Consider the following 17,914-nt stretch of genomic DNA (forward strand, 5'->3'; position numbering starts at 1 on the left):
CACATTTTTTTTCATGTTTTTGTGTCGCTTTTTTCTTTGATGGCTAAGTTAAATTTTTTGGGGTTTGATGTCGACCAAGCTGTTATTTTTCAATTAAATAAAGCATGTCAATAACATGTACACGTCTGGCCCTTGATTTTCCAGTGTGGCCCTCTGGGAAGTTGAGTTTGACACCCCTGCGATACACGATACACGGCTTGTGGTACCAATAATCAATATTTTGCTGGACGATCCTAGGATCCTAGGATACATCACAATATCGCTCTAACCGAATACAAACTGGAAGGGTCGAGTGCAGCTTTTCTCTCTTTATTCACTGCATGTCCCAACTGTTAGAAAACCGCCAAAGATTTTCAGTCTGTTCAGACTCTAATTAAAATAACAGAACTACAGAACAACCCTGGGTCCAGACTTTGGACTTAAAAGTGCCTGGGTCATCTGATATTTCCCTCAATTTGCTGTCCGCATCTTCCTCTTCGGCTAGTTAACTCACGTTCAGGTTCCCCTCGTTCATGTGTCGAGCGCCACCTCGAGGAGCCATGAAGTAGTGATGCTGCATGGGAGCAGGGAAGTCTATTCAGAGCTCCGTATTTATTCATTTAAAATATTGATATTTGGCGCTGCAGTGTAGCGATTCTCGTATCGCACGAAGACGGACGATATATTGCCGTATCGATATTTTGTCCCACCCCTACTGGTAACGCGGTAGTTAGCATGCAGCTTAGCTGACAGCAGTTAGCAAAGTGGATGCCCTTAGCGAATGAAGAACGAGTCGTGACTCGCGGTCCACTTACGGGGCTTTTTCGTGGAGCTGTCCACGAAGCCTGGCCTAGAAATCTAGACGCATTTAGTAGTAGTAGCAGTAGTGGTGGTGTGTGAATTTAATGGTTTTAAGTTACTTCTTCACTCTATTTCTGTTTCTGTCATTCCTTCTTCAACATCTGTCTGTCTGTCTGTCCTATATTTGTGCTTCTTCTGTGTGTGTGTGTGTGTGTGTGTGTGTGTGCGTGTCTCAAAGACAGAACTCATGTTACCGAACACAATCCAGCTTCCGCTTAGTATCCTTAACACAAACACAGACACACACACACACACACACACACACACACACACATGCTCAAGCAGGACAGGTGGCTGTATCACCTTGTCGTCCAGTTTCAAGACACACTCCACATTCATATCTCTCTCTCTGTCTCTCTCTCTCTCTCTCTCTTTGTCTCTGTCTCTCTCTATCTCTGTCTCTCTCTCTCTCTCTCTGCAGGTATAAGCCCCTTATACCTTCTGTGCTGCAAACGCTGCCAGGACCCCACACACACACACACACACACACACACACACACACACACACACACACACACACACACACAGCAGGTAGTGGCAGCATATCATAGCCTCTGGTCGCCTGGCAAACAGAGCTTCGTGATGGAGGGATGATAGGAGAGGGAGGGATGGACAGATGGAGGCAGACAGGGAAAAAAATGCTAGAGGATAGAAGTGAGGAGGGATACAGATGGATGCAGGAATGGAGGGATTTTGAGGGAATGATGGAGAAAAGGATGGACTTTTGATGTTATTTTTTGAAACATCTCACTTATAAAAACACCATTACAGCAAAATTAGAACCAACGTATACAATTAAAATCAACCCAGCTTAATGAAGGGGTGAGCGGAACAGAGAGCCTGATGGAGGAAGAGATAAGGGATGCCGAAGGACAGATGGAGGGAGGGATAGAAGAGGAGATGTAGAAGGTACTGTATGATGGAGTGGGGGAGCGTTCGGGGGGAGAGAAGAGGTGACAGGAGGAGCTATAGAGGCATGGAGGGATGTTGAGGCGTGAAAGAGAGAGAGAGAGAGATAGAGAGAGAGAGAGAGAGGAGTGATAAAGCAGAAGAGGGGTGAAGGGAGTGATAGAGGCTGAAATACAGGGATGATGAAGTGATGGGGGAAGAGCAACAGAGAACCAGGGATGATAAGACAATGTAGGAGTGAGGAGGGGAAAAGATGGAAGGATTATGAATGATAGAAAAAAGGGTTAGAAGGAGAAAGAATGACGCGTGAGGGAGAGAGAAAAGAGGAAGAGTGGTGTTGTTGCCTATTGCAGTAACATATTTTCTGTTGCTCCTTTTTTGCTTTCCCCTCTCCTCTCCTCTCCTCTTCTGATGCTATCTACATCCTCCTCCTTTTTCTTGTCGTCTTTCTCTCGTGGTCATCCCTCCCGCATCCACCCTTGTCCTCACCTCAGTGTCAAACGAGGAGAGAGAGAGAGAGAGAGAGAGAGAGAGAGAGAGAGGTATCATTTCTGTCCTCTCCTCTTCAATAATCTCTTTTCTCCTCGTCCCATTAGCATTCTGTGTCCTCATTTCACCATAATCTGAATTTGACTCTAGCTGTGTCACACATTGCAGCTACGTGTTGAAAGAATTGCCCTCCTGACTGCTCAGTAAAGGCCGAGGACAACTGCCCCCCCCCCCCCCACCTCCTTGCCCCCCCCCACCCCCTTGCCCCCCCCACCCGTCAACACGAAAGAGACAGGATAAAGACGCCCGTCGCTCTAAAGACATGGAAACTCAGAAGAGTTAACTGTTTTCTCTCTGCCAAACTTTTCTCTCTTTCTCTCTCTCTCTCCATCGTTCCCAGAGGTGTACAAGTTAGTGTGTGTGTGTGTGTGTGTGTGTGTGTGTGTGTGTGTGTGTGTGTGTGTGTGTGTGTGTGTGTGTGGGGTTGGAATGTGGAGGCTCGTAAGTCACCTCTGATTTTCCACTCCCGCTGGGACACATCCCATTATCAGTTTTATATGAAAGTAGGAAATTCCTCTGCGGTCTGAGTGTGTGTGTGTGTGTGTGTGTGTGTGTTTTTTTTTGGGGGGGGGGGGGGGGGGGTGTCTGGCTCCATAATGAGCAGCTTAACAGTGGAATATAAACTAGGCATTTTCCTTCCCCTTTCCTTCTCTCTACATGCAGTACTTCAGTCAGTCCTAACCGGCACATAAAATGACTGAAATATGCCCATATTCAAGTTAAAAGTCGCTGGCCAATTTGAATCATCCATTATTTGTGGATATTTTAGACGCCTGATTGATTGGCTGATTGAGACAAAGATCAACGAATGGTTTTATGTTCAAAATGTAGGCCTAATAGTAATTTAGGTCTCTACGCTGATAGGAGTTTAGATACAGCACTGGTGGCTGACTGTTAGGCATTCTCGATTGTAAAATTTTAGGAAAGTATCGGAAAGTTTGGTCAAACTGGTTAGATGTTTATGAAGTCTTTTTGATTGGATATTCAGGTAGTTAGTTTCGATGGCTGGCTGATTGTTACGTTTTCATGATTTGCTGGTCAATGGTTCTCCACAGTTTGGCTGTTTGTTGAGTTGAATGGTTGAACAGGGGCTTGGTTGGTTGGATGGCTGAATGACTGATGACTGGCTGATGTTCCCGTGGACGGGTTAGTTAGTTTGCTGTTTGGTTACATATACAAAGAATATTCGTGATTGTTCGATAGTAACTGAATATGTTTATTGGCATGATTTGAAGGTCTTGTAAAGAATAGTTCTATGCATTTCTTGGCGGGTGGATGGCTGTTTGTCTGTTGGCTCAACCTTTTCGTGCTGTGAATCTATTGGGAACTTAAATTCCTCTCAAAACATAGCTGCTTTACTGAACAAATGGTTGCAATTGTGGCATATTTTGGAGTTGATTGAATGTATTGGCATGTGTTTGATGGGTTGGTAGGTTGAAAGACTGACGAGTTTGTACAATGAGGGATTTGAATGGTAAACGTTAGGATACTCTAAGTGTTGTGTCTTTGGTTTTAAGTATGAATTGAGTGATTGATATATCAAAGTTCCCAGCCAATTTCAAAGTGAGGTTGTCTGTAAACGTTGTTTCCCCCTGCTCATCATTTGATTGATTAAACTGAGGAATTTTTTATAATTATTTATTTAATTATTAATATATTACCATTGCACTGATCTGCCTAGCACTGTACTCATATTCAGATCCTTAAATCTCAGTCTATTGACCGATATTGCACTATTCCTTCCCTCTCTTTTGTATATTTCTTTTGTAAAATTGTAAATTGTATTTTATTGTAATACTGTACACTATATTTTTATATTCTTAACCATCATCTCTGTTTTTATTCTTAATATGTCAATTGCTGTACTTTGAGAGCAAAGATTAGCCGGAGTCAAACTCCTTGTTTGTCTACGCAAACCTGGCCAATAAAGCTGATTCTGATTCTGAATAATTCTGTCAGTGGACGAGCACAGCTTCTTAAAAATCCTGTAACATTTGCATGATACATGCACGAGTTGTTTAGCTAGTTGATAGGGCGGTTGTTTTTGAAAGTGTGTCGAAAAGTTATTAGATTCATAAGGTGATCAGACGTTGCTGCTTTGGAGTGCTTGTCACAGGGCAGATAGTTGATCGGTTGTTTGCGCGGTTGCCTGGTTGGTCGATTGTTTTAATATTCTAAAACTGAAACACAGCTGGAAAGAATAGGGTGATGAGAAGCAGGACTGGGACACAAACAGAAATACAAGTAGTCCGTGGCCGTAGGAGACGGCTTCACTGAAGGATAGAGGAGGGAAAAAGGGAATAGGGAAGAGATGAGAATAGAAACTAACCGAACCCAGAGGCCATTTTACTTCCCAGTCTGCACTGAACGGAAAATCAACAGAGGAATATTCCACACCTCTTTGTTTCTCCTTTGCCCTCTCTTGTCTCGTCTCTGCCTTGATCTTTCCATCTTCCAGTTTGGAGAGAAGGTAGGAAAAGAAGTTAAAGGGGGAAGGATGCGATTAGCGCGATTTGATCCTTTCAGAAAGTCTTTTTTTTTCTGACATTATTTTATTGGGGAGCAAATTGTGCAGACTATCAGGAATGATTGAAGCATTTGATCTACCAGCCTACAGTGGTTAACAGATTCCAAAATCCACTTGCTTCCTTCTCATTTTGGCATCCGAATATGCTACTTAGAGCAGAATCAAACTCCAAATGATGGTTGGTTACCCGCCAAAACTGGGTCCAGCAAACAGGCCCACCGGTCGCAGCCACAGGTTGCCAGAGTTTGGCCGGTGGCTTGGTGGTAATTTCCCAGCCTGCAGCCATGTCTTCCAGATGTTGTGGATTTGAATCCAACTTGTGACCTTGTTCCATGTCATCCCCTCTCTCTTTGCTGAGTTTTTCCTTTCATCTGTTTGTCCTCATTCTTTCCACACTCTCTCAACAAACAGAAGTACTGCATTTAAAAACTATTTGTCAACGTGATTAATTCCATTCACTTCTGCATGTTTATGGATGTTGAATTGGAATAAGGTCCAAAGTATAGACTTTGTGGACAAACTGGATGTTTGGTGGTTCAAATTCTGACTGACTCTAGTGGCTGTAATTCTGCACCAAGGCTGAATTTCGGGAAAGAGACTTCAGATACAGTATTAGGGGACCACTAAGGTCTATATAAAAGAGACTTCAGATACAGTATTAGGGGACCACTAAGGTTTATATAAAAGATACTTCAGATACAGTATTAGGGGACCACTAAGGTCTATATAAAAGAGACTTCAGATACAGTATTAGGGGACCACTAAGGTCTATATAAAAGAAACTTCAGATACAGTATTAGGGGACCACTAAGGTCTATATAAAAGACACTTCAGATACAGTATTAGGGGACCACTAAGGTCTATATAAAAGACACTTCAGATACAGTATTAGGGGACCACTAAGGTCTATATAAAAGAAACTTCAGATACAGTATTAGGGGACCACTAAGGTCTATATAAAAGACACTTCAGATACAGTATTAGGGGACCACTAAGGTCTATATAAAAGACACTTCAGATACAGTATTAGGGGACCACTAAGGTCTATATAAAAGAGACTTCAGATACAGTATTAGGGGACCACTAAGGTCTATATAAAAGACACGTCAGATACAGTATTAGGGGACCACTAAGGTCTATATAAAAGACACGTCAGATACAGTATTAGGGGACCACTAAGGTCTATATAAAAGCATCCAAAAAGCAGCATGTCATAGGACCCTTAAAATGCTTACATTAAATTTTTCTCGCTGACTCTTAACTAATATCTTCAGATTGCTTTAGTGCATAAAAGTTGCTGCAACAGCTGAAAGTCAACAGCGAGGAGGTGAAAATCTTTCCTTCACTTGGTGATCATCCGAAGAAAAACACACACAACTGCGTACAAAATGTAAGCAGTTTGTCGAAAAGCAATAATTAATGGGCTTTCCCTTTAAAGCCTGTGGTGTCACGTAACTTACATCAGCTTCATTAGACTCCCTTAAGTGTGTTTAGCTTCCCACTAATGATCTTAACCTGATTAAGGCTACTGTAAAGTGCTGACTACTGATATTAAACCACACTTTCTTCTTCTGCCTTCATCCAATTATCGTCTTTGTCCTTGTGCGATGAGAATTAAGTGTGCTTTAAGTTTTTTGTGTTTTACATATTTTGTGTGTCAGAGGTCGAGTAAGGGTGCTGGTTACTCATTTGTGTCAGTCTGGAAAATAAATGACTGAATGACCCGCTGTTGCAGTAGCTGTGGTATTCTAATCAATAACCAGACCTGATCGATTTCACGTCAGCTCCTTTGAGTCATGGGATCAGCATAACGGGATTATGGGTAAAACATGCTGAGGAGCTGCTCTGTAGATTAAATGTGATCATGTTGTTAGACAATGAAAAAGACTAAACACAGCTGGATGGCTTCATTTTCCTCTTTGGAAAAGCTCCACTCAGACAGATGGAAACATATAACTCACCCTCGCCGGTGTGTGTGTGTGTACAGTGTCTGTGTGCGGTGTATGTGTGCACGTTGTATGTGTGTGTGGTGTATGTGTGTGTGGTGTATGTGTGCACGGTGTATGTGTATACGGTGTATGTGTGTTCAGTGTCTGTGTGTTCAGTGTCTGTGTGCATGTTGTATGTGTGTGCGGTGTATGTGTGTGCGGTGTATGTGTGTGCGGTGTATGTGTGTGCGGTGTATGTGTGTACAGTGTATGTGTGTGCGGTGTATGTGTGTGCACGTTGTATGTGTGTGCGGTGTATGTGTGTATGGTGTATGTGTGTGCAGTGTATGTGTGTGCGGTATATGTATGCGCGGTGTATGTGTGTGCAGTGTATGTGTCTGCAGTGTATCTGTGTGCGGTGTATGTGTGTGCGGTGTATGTGTGCGCGGTGTATGTGTGTGCGGTGTATGTGTGTGCGTTGTATGTGTGTGCAGTGTATGTGTGTGCGGTGTATGTGTGTGCAGTGTATGTGTGTGCGGTGTATGTGTGTGCGGTGTATGTGTGCGTGCGGTGTATGTGTGTGCGGTGTATGTGTGTGCGTTGTATGTGTGTGCAGTGTATCTGTGTGCGGTGTATGTGTGTGCGTTGTATGTGTGTGCAGTGTATGTGTGTGCAGTGTATGTGTGTGCGGTGTATGTGTGTGCGGTGTATGTGTGCGGTGTATGTGTGTGCGGTGTATGTGTGTGCGTTGTATGTGTGTGCAGTGTATGTGTGTGCGGTGTATGTGTGTGCGGTGTATGTGTGCGCGGTGTATGTGTGCGGTGTATGTGTGTGCAGTGTATGTGTGTGCAGTGTATGTGTGTGCGGTGTATGTGTGTGCGGTGTATGTGTGTGCGGTGTATGTGTGTGCGGTGTATGTGTGTGCGGTGTATGTGTGTGCGGTGTATGTGTGTTTTGACAGACATGAAAAAGAAAAACAGTGTCACAGTTTTTCCCTGCCTTCGTGTGACAGACCGGAGCAAGAGGACGACTTGGAAAAATCTGACTTGAAAAGAGCTTTCCCACTGTGTGTGTGTGTGTGTGTGTGTGTGTGTGTGTGTGTGTGTGTGTGTGTGTGTGTGTGTTCTCTTGTTTAACTATATTTGTGGGGTCCCATAACCGGGAGTCCAGTATACTTGTGGGGTCCTGACAGCTTCGTGGGGCCAAAATGCTGGACCCCAAAAGTTTAAAGGGCTGTTTGAGGGTTAAGACTAGTGTCACGAACCTGTGTGTGTGTGTGTGTGTGTGTGTGTGTGTGTGTGTGTGTGTGTGTGCCTGCGTGCGTGTGTGTATCCGCCACACTATAAACAATGTGGCAAAGAGACGACAAATCAGATGAATTTGGCTGTGAGATTTCTCTCTCTTTTATCTCCCCCTCTTCGCCCTTTCTCTCTTTTACTCCCCCTTCTGACCCCCCCACTCCTATTTCTCTTGCTCTACTGCATTTACAACTTTCTAGTCTTTCTCCCCCGTCTTTTCTTTTCTTCCTACCTTAGCTTCTCCCCATCTCTCTCTTTCTCTCCCTTCTGCTTTCTCTCTCTTTTCTGTTTCTCCCTCTCTGTGTCCTCTCTTTCCTTTCCCCCCTTTCTCCCCATTTGTCTTGCTCTCCCTTCCTCTCTCTCTGCCTGTTTTCTTTCACTCTGTTTTGTTTGCCCTCTCTTTTATCTCCCATTTTTTCTCTCTCTCATTATTTCTTTCCTCCTCTCTTTTCCTCCCCCCTCTTTTCTCAATCAAAATCTCATTTATTCCTGCTTAAGAAGTTGTTTAGTGTGTGTGTGTGTGCGTGCGTGCGTGCGTGCGTGTCTGTGTGTGTGTGTGTGTGTGTGTGTGTGTGAGTGATAGTAAAAAGGGAGGTTGGAGTTTCGGCTTCACAGCTCCGGTGAACACTTCCTCCGCCACATCCTGTTTATTTCCTGTTGCGATAGTGACCGGACTCCCTCAGAAATGCACAAACACACACACACACACACACACACACACACACACACACACACACACACACACACACACACACACACACACACACACACAGAGAGAAACCCCTTGGATTGAATACACAACCATGCATACACACCATGAAACCACTTGCATATACACAGATATATCTGCACTGAAACACATATTTAACTTTGTAACATATTGATTCTGCCCACAGTTTTAAGATTGTATCTTAATAATATGTTATTGCTTGTCATTAAAGCTACACAATGTTTTCACTGAGTATAATATTCAAACTTCATAGATGTTTTTTTTTTGATGGCTGCGCTCTTATCAAAAGAACAATATTCTCCGTCCTTTTTGCATAATTTCATACACACTGCCTCCAAATTCAGTCCGACATATCTGTTATTTTCTGAACTGTGCGATATCCTTGACACCAAAGATGTGAATGAAAGTTGGCTTGTAGAGTCTGTAGATGGGGTTTGAGATGGTAAAGTCATGAACTCGCACTCACGATCGCTCTCTCGTGTGTTTTCCTACAGGATGGCCACGCGAGGAAACTCTCTGAAACCGAACTGAGCACGCACAGACAAACAGGTACGCTGACACTTAACCACCTTTCCCTCAGTGATCACAGGTTGTTACAGGACAGCGGACGGCACAGCTTGAGTTGTGTAACGTTGATTTTGTGGGTGTGATGAAGGGGCCGTCCACACGGAGACGCATGGTTTTGCATCGTTTTTGCATCGTTTTTGCATCGTTTTGGCCGATTGTCCAAACAAATCCTGTAAACGCACTGCCTGAAGACGCACTTTTTTGAAACCTGGTCCCAGGAGCGAAAAGAAAATTCAAAAACGCCGCCCTCGCGGCTTGGTTTAGACGGCAAAGCCGCACACTTGCGTACCGATGATGTCATCGCCACACCCATCCATCTCTAGCCTTCGAGCATTTACCCCGCGGCGGTGTCTCACGACAACGACCACACCCACGTGAACATGCATTCGTCCTCATGGCCACAACCACACCAGCACTGTAGCGTCGAAGGTGGCATACAGCTAGCTAGCTAGCTTGTGTTTGGTTTCTTCTTCTGCTGTCTGTTTGTATACATGCTCCGCCTCTTCTTCGCCGTTTTTGGGTGAATTTCTGTAGCAGAAACGGCGCCACCTATAGGCCTGGCATATGAAGCAAGCGGGTAAGCTTCGCTTGAGAACTCTAACCTCCTATGGCGCCATTTTGATGCTACCAAACGATCACCTCCCGTTAGCATCCCATTGACTCCCATTCATTTTGACGTCACTTTGACAGCGAATAACTTTACATCTGAAGCGTTTAAAGACTCTATCTGTCCGTTGTTTATTTCTAAAGAAACACAACAATGTATAAAAGGCTCCATTACCTTGTACCTCACGTTATGGCTCCGTAGCAGACGTTTTTATAAAAATAGGCTAACGATTGGGTCATAACCACAAGACTTACTGTCAATTAGTAGAGGAATTAACGTATAGTACAGGAGAAGCTCACAGACAGTTTGGACTCACATTAGCTGTTTAAGTTTAATTACCAATGTTAACTAGCATTTTAGTGATCAATAATTAGCCTGTGCCTATGTTATCTCCTAACATATACCTACACTCTCCGTCTCTGTGAGATTGGGAATGATTGAGATTTCTTCTTGAGAAGACTTCCAACTTTCAGACAGGTTGCTCACGTGACATCTACGCCGTCTCTGTCAGTTGGAGGCTGCTCAGTAACGCTCAGCCAATGCCGGAAAAGTGCTTCTAATATCCGTCACTGGTCTCCGTCCAGAGCTGGTGGTCCAGTTTATATACTGTCTATGATTTGAGTCATTTACATATGGGATCTCTTTTGGTACGTGTGGACGTGGCCAAAGTGTGTGCGTTTCACAAACCCCAGAGTGAAACGGAGCGGTGTGTTTTGGGCCAAGAATGTTCTGCAAAAGCTCAGTTTCCATCCACATATCAAAGTCCTTGTACACGTAACCTGAACGTTCACATGTGAAGGGTGATTCAGGGCTGTCTCCTTAACCTTTGGATGCTCTCCATACAGCTTGGAGTATTTTCCACTCGGTGCATTTAAACTTTGTTCCAAAGCAACATAAATCCACTATAAAGAAAGGTTCCCCCGATAAGAAACATTAAACAGAGACTCATGACTACTTATTCTACCGATATGTAAACATCTGTATACAGTGAGATCAGAGGTGCAGTGCACGCTTTTTTTGGGGGTTGTTTTGCCGACCATCCTAAAGATTCGGATTTCCAGCTTTCATTTGAGAGTGTTTACAGCAGATACACAGTTCAGAAACTATTATCCTTTTCACACCAATTCTTCCAGTATCAAGGGATGGGACGTAAGTGGAGACAAGTTAGGACAAACTTAAAGTGAAGTCGTTATTTCAGGGTGAAAGTTAAGTTTAACAAGAAAATTAACAAAGGTATTTCCCTTATCATGGAGCATCGCCAGCTGGTTTCTGTGCTGAGGCATCCCAAAAAAAAAGAACTCCTTCAATCTAAATAGTTACAACAGCAGGAGAAGACCCGAATTTCAATGTGACCACAACCAGAAATGGAACAAGAAGTCTACTGTAAAAACACACACACACACACACACACACACACACACACGCACATCCCAGCGAGCTAAATTACCATTAGTTGCTGGGATGATATGGGTTTGACACAGACACTGTGGTTGGACCAAAAAAAAAGCATCTGAGAAAGCGATAAACGAATATGTTACCTGCCCTAACACGCTTACACACACACACACACACACACACACACACACACACACACACACACACACACACACACACACACTGTAATATAAGCATCACTCAGGGATTACAAAGGCTGTATGAGTGTGCGCGATCCAAAAAAAAAAAAAAAAAAAAACGATATTGTGAAAGAACAAATCCGTACACAATAAAATGTTGCAATGAGAAGATGTTTTTCGAGCTCTCCGGGGAAGTCGGAGCGAGGCTACGATGGCGGCTCGGATAGCTTTGTGATCACACACACGCACACGCACACTGACACACTCGCTGACTTTCCGCAGCCTGCCGTGTGCCAAGGTTATGAAATAAATTGCGTGTGCGCCTATCAACACAATTCTTTTTTGCTTCTTTGCCTCCATTCAAGCCGAGACACGACTTGAGGAAAGATAAAAATAGAACCTTGCTGACCTCTTCTCCCCCCTCTCCCCTTCTCTCTCTCTCTCTGTCATGGCCATCTCTATTCTCTCACCCCCCTTCTCTCTCTCTCTCTCTCTCTCTCTCTCTCTCTCTCCAGTCTGATATTGATGCAGCTGTCTTGCTCCAGTTGGGTAACGCTCGCGCTCCAACATAGGCAAAGGGCTGTTCGGGGTCGAGAACTTTTTTACTCTCCCCTGTAGGAAATGTGGCTTTCATCAACACAATACATTCTCACAAAAAAAACTAAACACAGAGTAACATAGGATCAGATGCAACAATAGGCCGAGTAGTTTCAACGAGTTTTGTTTGGTGCAGTTTGGTTGCAAATATGCGGTGCCGAGTGCAGAGTAAACTCCCAACATGTCAAAACTTTTTTGAACTGGCTCGAGTTACGGGTCGCCACAGTATTTGGACGAAGCTAAACAGAAAAATAATCCAGGGGTAAATGCACCCACGCTCTGGTTCATGGACAGCAAGGGAGGATCCAGATGCCCCTGACAACCTCCAGAGGCGGTAAGAGAGGCATTTTTTATTTATTTTTTTGGCTTCCCTGATATCATCTCAAGCATAAATCCAGTTTGTTTTCGCAGCCCCATGCACGGCAACGACGTAAATGGAAATACATGTTCGCATGCAGACGTAGCGAGGAAAAGCACGCGAGGCAAAAAAACAGGTGGCAAACAGCTGCGATGGTAACTTTAAACTCGCTGCGAGTATTGGAAATATTATCTCGAATAAAAAAAACACCAACGGAAAAAAAAAAAACAGCGTATTGTTGTGGATGGAGAACAAGCTAGCGTCTGCTGTCAATTAAGGTCCGAGCAAACATGCCAGCAATGACAAGAACTGTATAAAACTACTCTCCTCTCAGCTGTCCAATGCCTGGCCCACAATAAAAGATTCAATCCTAACCAATGATGGAAATGGGAGAGACCCCACACACATAACGACAGGTAATAATAGATTTAATAGTTTTGTTCCTATAGTGTGTGGCGAGAGAGAGAGAGAGAGAGAGAGAGAGAGAGAGAGAGAGAATGATTTGGCCAAAAGAGCACACCAGATATACTGATACAACAGATTCCAATAAAGGCCCTGGTCACCCACACAGGTGATTTCAGTTATTCTAGCTGATCAGACCTCTGCCCAGGTTAAAGGTGGGCCGGAGCTTATGCTGCGTTCCAGGCAACTCGTAACCCGTGTTTCCACAACCTTCTCCCTGTGAAAGCGTCCTGGAACGGTGGTCAAACCTAGAACTTACTCCCCGTGAACTCGTACCAGATGGTCGTATACTCCCAGTTACAGTTTCTGACGTCACACACACATAAACAACAATGGCGACCCCCTGTTGATGCTGTACAGACGCAGGTGATTAACGGTGAGAAAGAGAAATAAATAGACAACGTAAAGTAATTCCGCACATTGTAATCAAAGCAATACACATACAATTGTGTACTACTACAGGTTATGTTTATTAAATGAAGCCCAAAATATGTCGCCGACTAGAAATCTAGAAATCGCCAGTATCAGCTAGTGCTAGCTAACGTCAACGGTAGGTAGCCACTAGCTAACGCTAACGCTAGCTAGAAGGGTTTGTCGTGACTTTGCCTGGAACACTTCCAAGTCGTGAGTTGTGACTTGAAGTCATAATTTACGGGCTAAAAATTGTGTCTCCAATGCAGCATAATGCTCATTATGTTCTGTTGATGCTGTACAGACGCTGGTGATTAATGGTGAGAAATAGAAATAAATAGACATAAATAGGCAACGTAAAGTAATTTCGCACATTGTAATCAAAGCAATACACACACGATTGTGTACTACTACACTTTATGAAATCGCTAGTATCAGCTAGCGGCTAGCTGACGCTAGCCAGAAGGGTTTGTCGTGACTTTGCCTGGAACGCGACTACTAAGTCTAAGTTTGTCGGGAACGCAGCAATAGATGGGAATTTATTACGTCACGAATTTCATCTACCAATAAGAATGATAAAGACAGGTGCAGCAGAGCTAACTGGAGGCTCAGGAAGATGTCAGTCAATCAGTTTATACACACCAACAGAGTCCTGGGCAGAGGTCTAATCAGCCAGAAGTTTAGGGGTCCTTCCTCAAGAAAATGTGATGTTTTTATGGAATTTGACATACATTTGGACCGTTAATCACCATATCTGTGTCTAAAACTATGGAAAAGCTAGAGCAGATAATACATAAAACAATACTCAAAAAAATTGTTAAAAGAAGTCCAACACAGTACAGTACAATCATTAGATCTGAGAAAACTCTTTCAGTTTGTTTGAGGTTTTTTTCAACTTTTCTGGCGCTGTTTTTTTGCCCGTTTCACATCCATACGGCTTTGGAGCTGCCAAAAACCGTCTCGGGACCTAATGGTAGGGGAAACCCTGCATTAGGTTAGCGCTGCTCCGCGTCTCCCCCAAGCTCTCCCTCCCTTGGTGGTCCGCTGATCAGCGCTATAAGCTCCGTGTATATGAGCGCTGCTCTCCCACAGAAGCCTGACCCGGGTACAGCAAGACTAGACTGCATCCCTGGTGTTATCCACTCACACTCGTAAATATTGAACATGTTTAATATTCACGATTTGAAATCGGACAGGATGGACTTCCGAGCAGAAAAAAAACACTCTTTACCTCCATTGTTGGGAGGGGTGGAATCGGGCCCAAAGATTATTATAGTGTGTTCTCATGAGACGACTTTTCGGAGAGAAAGAAACACAACCCATGTACCCTGCTTCCTTAAAGTCTTTTTAAAGGATGGAAATACGAGCAGGTCAAGTGTCAGTTTGAAAGACGTTATAATGTCAACATTAAACACATCTCCTGTGTGCCAGTGCCGTAAAAACTAGATCAGGTTCATTATGACATACAGTACAGGCCAAAAGTTTGGACACACCTTCTCATTCATGTGTTTATTTATTTTCATGACTATTTACATTGTAGATTCTCACTGAAGGCATCAAAACTATGAATGAACACATATGGAATTACGTACTTAACAAAGTGTGAAATAACTGAAAACATGTCTTATATTTTAGATTCTTCAAAGTAGACACCCTTTGCTTTTTTTTGATAACTCTGCAAACCCTTGGTGTTCTCTCAATGAGCTTCATGAGGTAGTCACCTGAAATGGTTTTACCTTCACAGGTGTGCTTTGTCAGGGTTAATTAGTGGAAATGTTTCCCTTATTGATAAAAAAGCAAAGGGTGGCTACTTTGAAGAATCTAAAATATGTTTTCAGTTATTTCACACTTTTTTGTTAAGTACATAATTCCACATGTGTTCATTCATAGTTTTGATGCCTTCAGTGAGAATCTACAATGTAAATAGTCATGAAAACAAAAAGGAAATGCATTGAATGAGAAGGTGTTTCCAAACTTTTGGCCTGTACTGTAGACGCGCATGTTGCCGAACTGGTCGGACCAGTTTCTTAGATGTGAGCTACAGACAAGTGTGGGGCGCCTTAATTAGACTTTTTCCTCACCCACGGAATCAGCTGCAACCTCCCGACGTTTCGCCGAGTGTGCAGTAGCGAGGAGAGAACGATATGCAAGGGTCAGCGTGGTACAGCGACCTCGTTTCCGGGATATAGAACGCACTAGTAGAGTATGTGATGGGAAACTGTGCATGTGATGATTAATCTGGTTTACAGCAAAGCAGACTTTATCGTAACCTAACGGTTGGCCAATCAGACATGATGTAATTGAGCAACTTCCCTATTCTGGGGTAGTGATGAGGAATACTTTGTGAGTTTGTGTTCAGTTTGTGATTCAAGCGTCAGTGCTTTGGATATTGGTGTTCTTTTGGAGTTCTTCAGGAGGAGTCGGAAAACATTTCAGGTCAGGACTTTCTGAAAACGTAAGAGGATTAACTTTGACCCTGGATATTAACCCAAACGTTTGCTTTCAAGCCATTTTGCCGAATCATTACTTGAGAGTATCGTCCATTATTTCACAATACAAAATGCTCTTATAATTAGCAATGCGACTGCAGCTCTGGATCGTCCTGTGATCATCGTGTGACCCGCAATTATTGTTCAAAGAGAAAACGAACATGCAGCTGACCCAGAATCACGATACAGGGTCTGCCCATGACGAGAGCCTCAACTCTGGAGCTCTGCATGGTTTTTGCATCAACATGGAATAATAGTAGTTTCATACCACTAATATTAATGGCTTGGGGTTTTGCAAAAAAGCAGAAAATTAAGTTTTTGAACAGGCGTTTCACTTTTTCCATTAGGTAATGGACAAATCTGCAAATGCAGATGCTTTTTATTCTCGCACAGCGTGCACAAATGTGAGCGTATTTCAGTCTGTGAGTGATTTTCTGGTCCTCACCTCTTTAAAGGACTGTTTGAAGTCTTTTTGAACTAGGTTTGGGGTTAAGGTTAGGGTAACGGTTGAGGTCAGGTATGTAGTTGTGATGGTGAAGGTTAGGGTTGTCAATGAGGGTCCTCACAAGTACAGAAGTGCACAGTGTTCATGTGAGACAAGACTATACAACTGTGCAAGACCGCATGTCTTTGTGTTTATCTTATTTTGCCCACTTTTGTGTGGTTTTATTTAGAAATTCTTTAAAAGTAGATGACTTTAAAAACGAAGAACCTCCACGTTTTATTTACAAATTTTTGAATGGTAGATGAAAAAATGAATTACTTTTTAGGTTTTATTTTGAAATTCTTTAAAAGTAGATGACAAATTTAAGAACCTTTTTAGGTTTTATTTTGAAATTCTTTAACAGTAGATGAAAAAATGAACCCAGTTAAATTGAAACATCCATCATTGGCACGACTGTCACTGTTGTGTTGCCAAAGCAATAAAATACATACACAACCTGGAACTTGTGTGTGTGTGTGTGTGTATTTCCCATCAGCCCTGGTAATTTTCACCCAACCCTTTCCCAGAATCCACCACTGACTCACTTGAAACAAATTGAGTCAGCTGTTTGACTTAAACTTACAAAGACAAAAGAAAAGTAATCATTGTCTTAAAATGAACATACTCAACCCTACTGTATTGTACTCTACGGCCTCACCTGTTAAGGTATTTGCAACCTGCAGAACTGGGAAGACCGGTTTCTTAACCGCACGTACGTTGGCATCGAATCAAAAAGGCGTTAGAGAAGCAGCTTAACCTTCCTGTTGTTCTCAGGTCAAAATTGACCCATTTTCAAAAAGTGGGTTTCTTTCAACCACATTTTAAAACAAAATAACGTGGATGGTTCCGTACAACACTCTTCACAAGTTGAATGCATGATCAGTTCACTACTTTCATTGAATTTGGGTGTTTTATTCAATTTTATAGCATGTAAAGAAAAATTTATAATAGAACGTTGAAAAACGTAGGAAAAAAATGTCAAAAAAGCACGAAAAAAGATCAGAAAAAGTGACAAATATGTCAGGAAAATCTTCAAAAACTGCAGGAAAAGTGACAAAAGCATGGGAAAAGCTTAAAAGATAAAACGTCACAAAAAGCGGTGAAAAAATACTGACAGAAACTTCGGAAAAAAAGTGACAAATATGTCGGGAACATCTTCAAAAACGGCAGGAAAAGTGGCAAAAAATTTGGGAAACAAAAGTGACAAAAACATTGGTAAAAGTGACAAAAAACGGCAGGAAACGGCAAAAGCATTGGAAAAGCTTAAAAGAAAAAAACGTCAAAATAGCGGCGAAAAATAGTGACAGAAACTTCGGGGAAAAAAAGGGACAAAAGTGTCGAAAAAGACGAGCAAAACGGTGGCATTTTTTTTTTGGACTTTGACCCAGAAAAAGAAAAAGACTAGATAAGATGATTAGATAAGACTCCACAAGGGTTAAGGGCTCCTCGGTGGAAAACAACACACCCTTAACGGTTTGGTGAAGCGGCTGCCACGTGTGAGAGGGTGGTGGAAGGTTTCAGACGAGGCTCCTCGGGGTTAAAGTTATCGGGGGACTAAAAGGATGTGAGGACGTCCTAACGGCA

The 17,914-nt window shown here is 42.9% G+C and overlaps 1 protein-coding gene across 1 annotated transcript in view; it reads left to right on the forward strand.

Annotated features, from left to right (window-relative positions):
* Positions 1 to 17,914, forward strand: part of hivep2a (HIVEP zinc finger 2a) — a 79,850-nt gene that overhangs the window by 3,986 nt on the left and 57,950 nt on the right. Inside the window, exon 2 of the mRNA XM_028604656.1 lies at positions 9,276 to 9,330. The gene's annotated coding sequence lies outside the window, so the exon portion shown is untranslated. The remainder of the gene's footprint in view (positions 1 to 9,275; positions 9,331 to 17,914) is intronic.

This window comes from Perca flavescens, chromosome 18, assembly GCF_004354835.1.
Source record: "Perca flavescens isolate YP-PL-M2 chromosome 18, PFLA_1.0, whole genome shotgun sequence".
Classification (NCBI taxonomy): domain Eukaryota; kingdom Metazoa; phylum Chordata; class Actinopteri; order Perciformes; family Percidae; genus Perca; species Perca flavescens.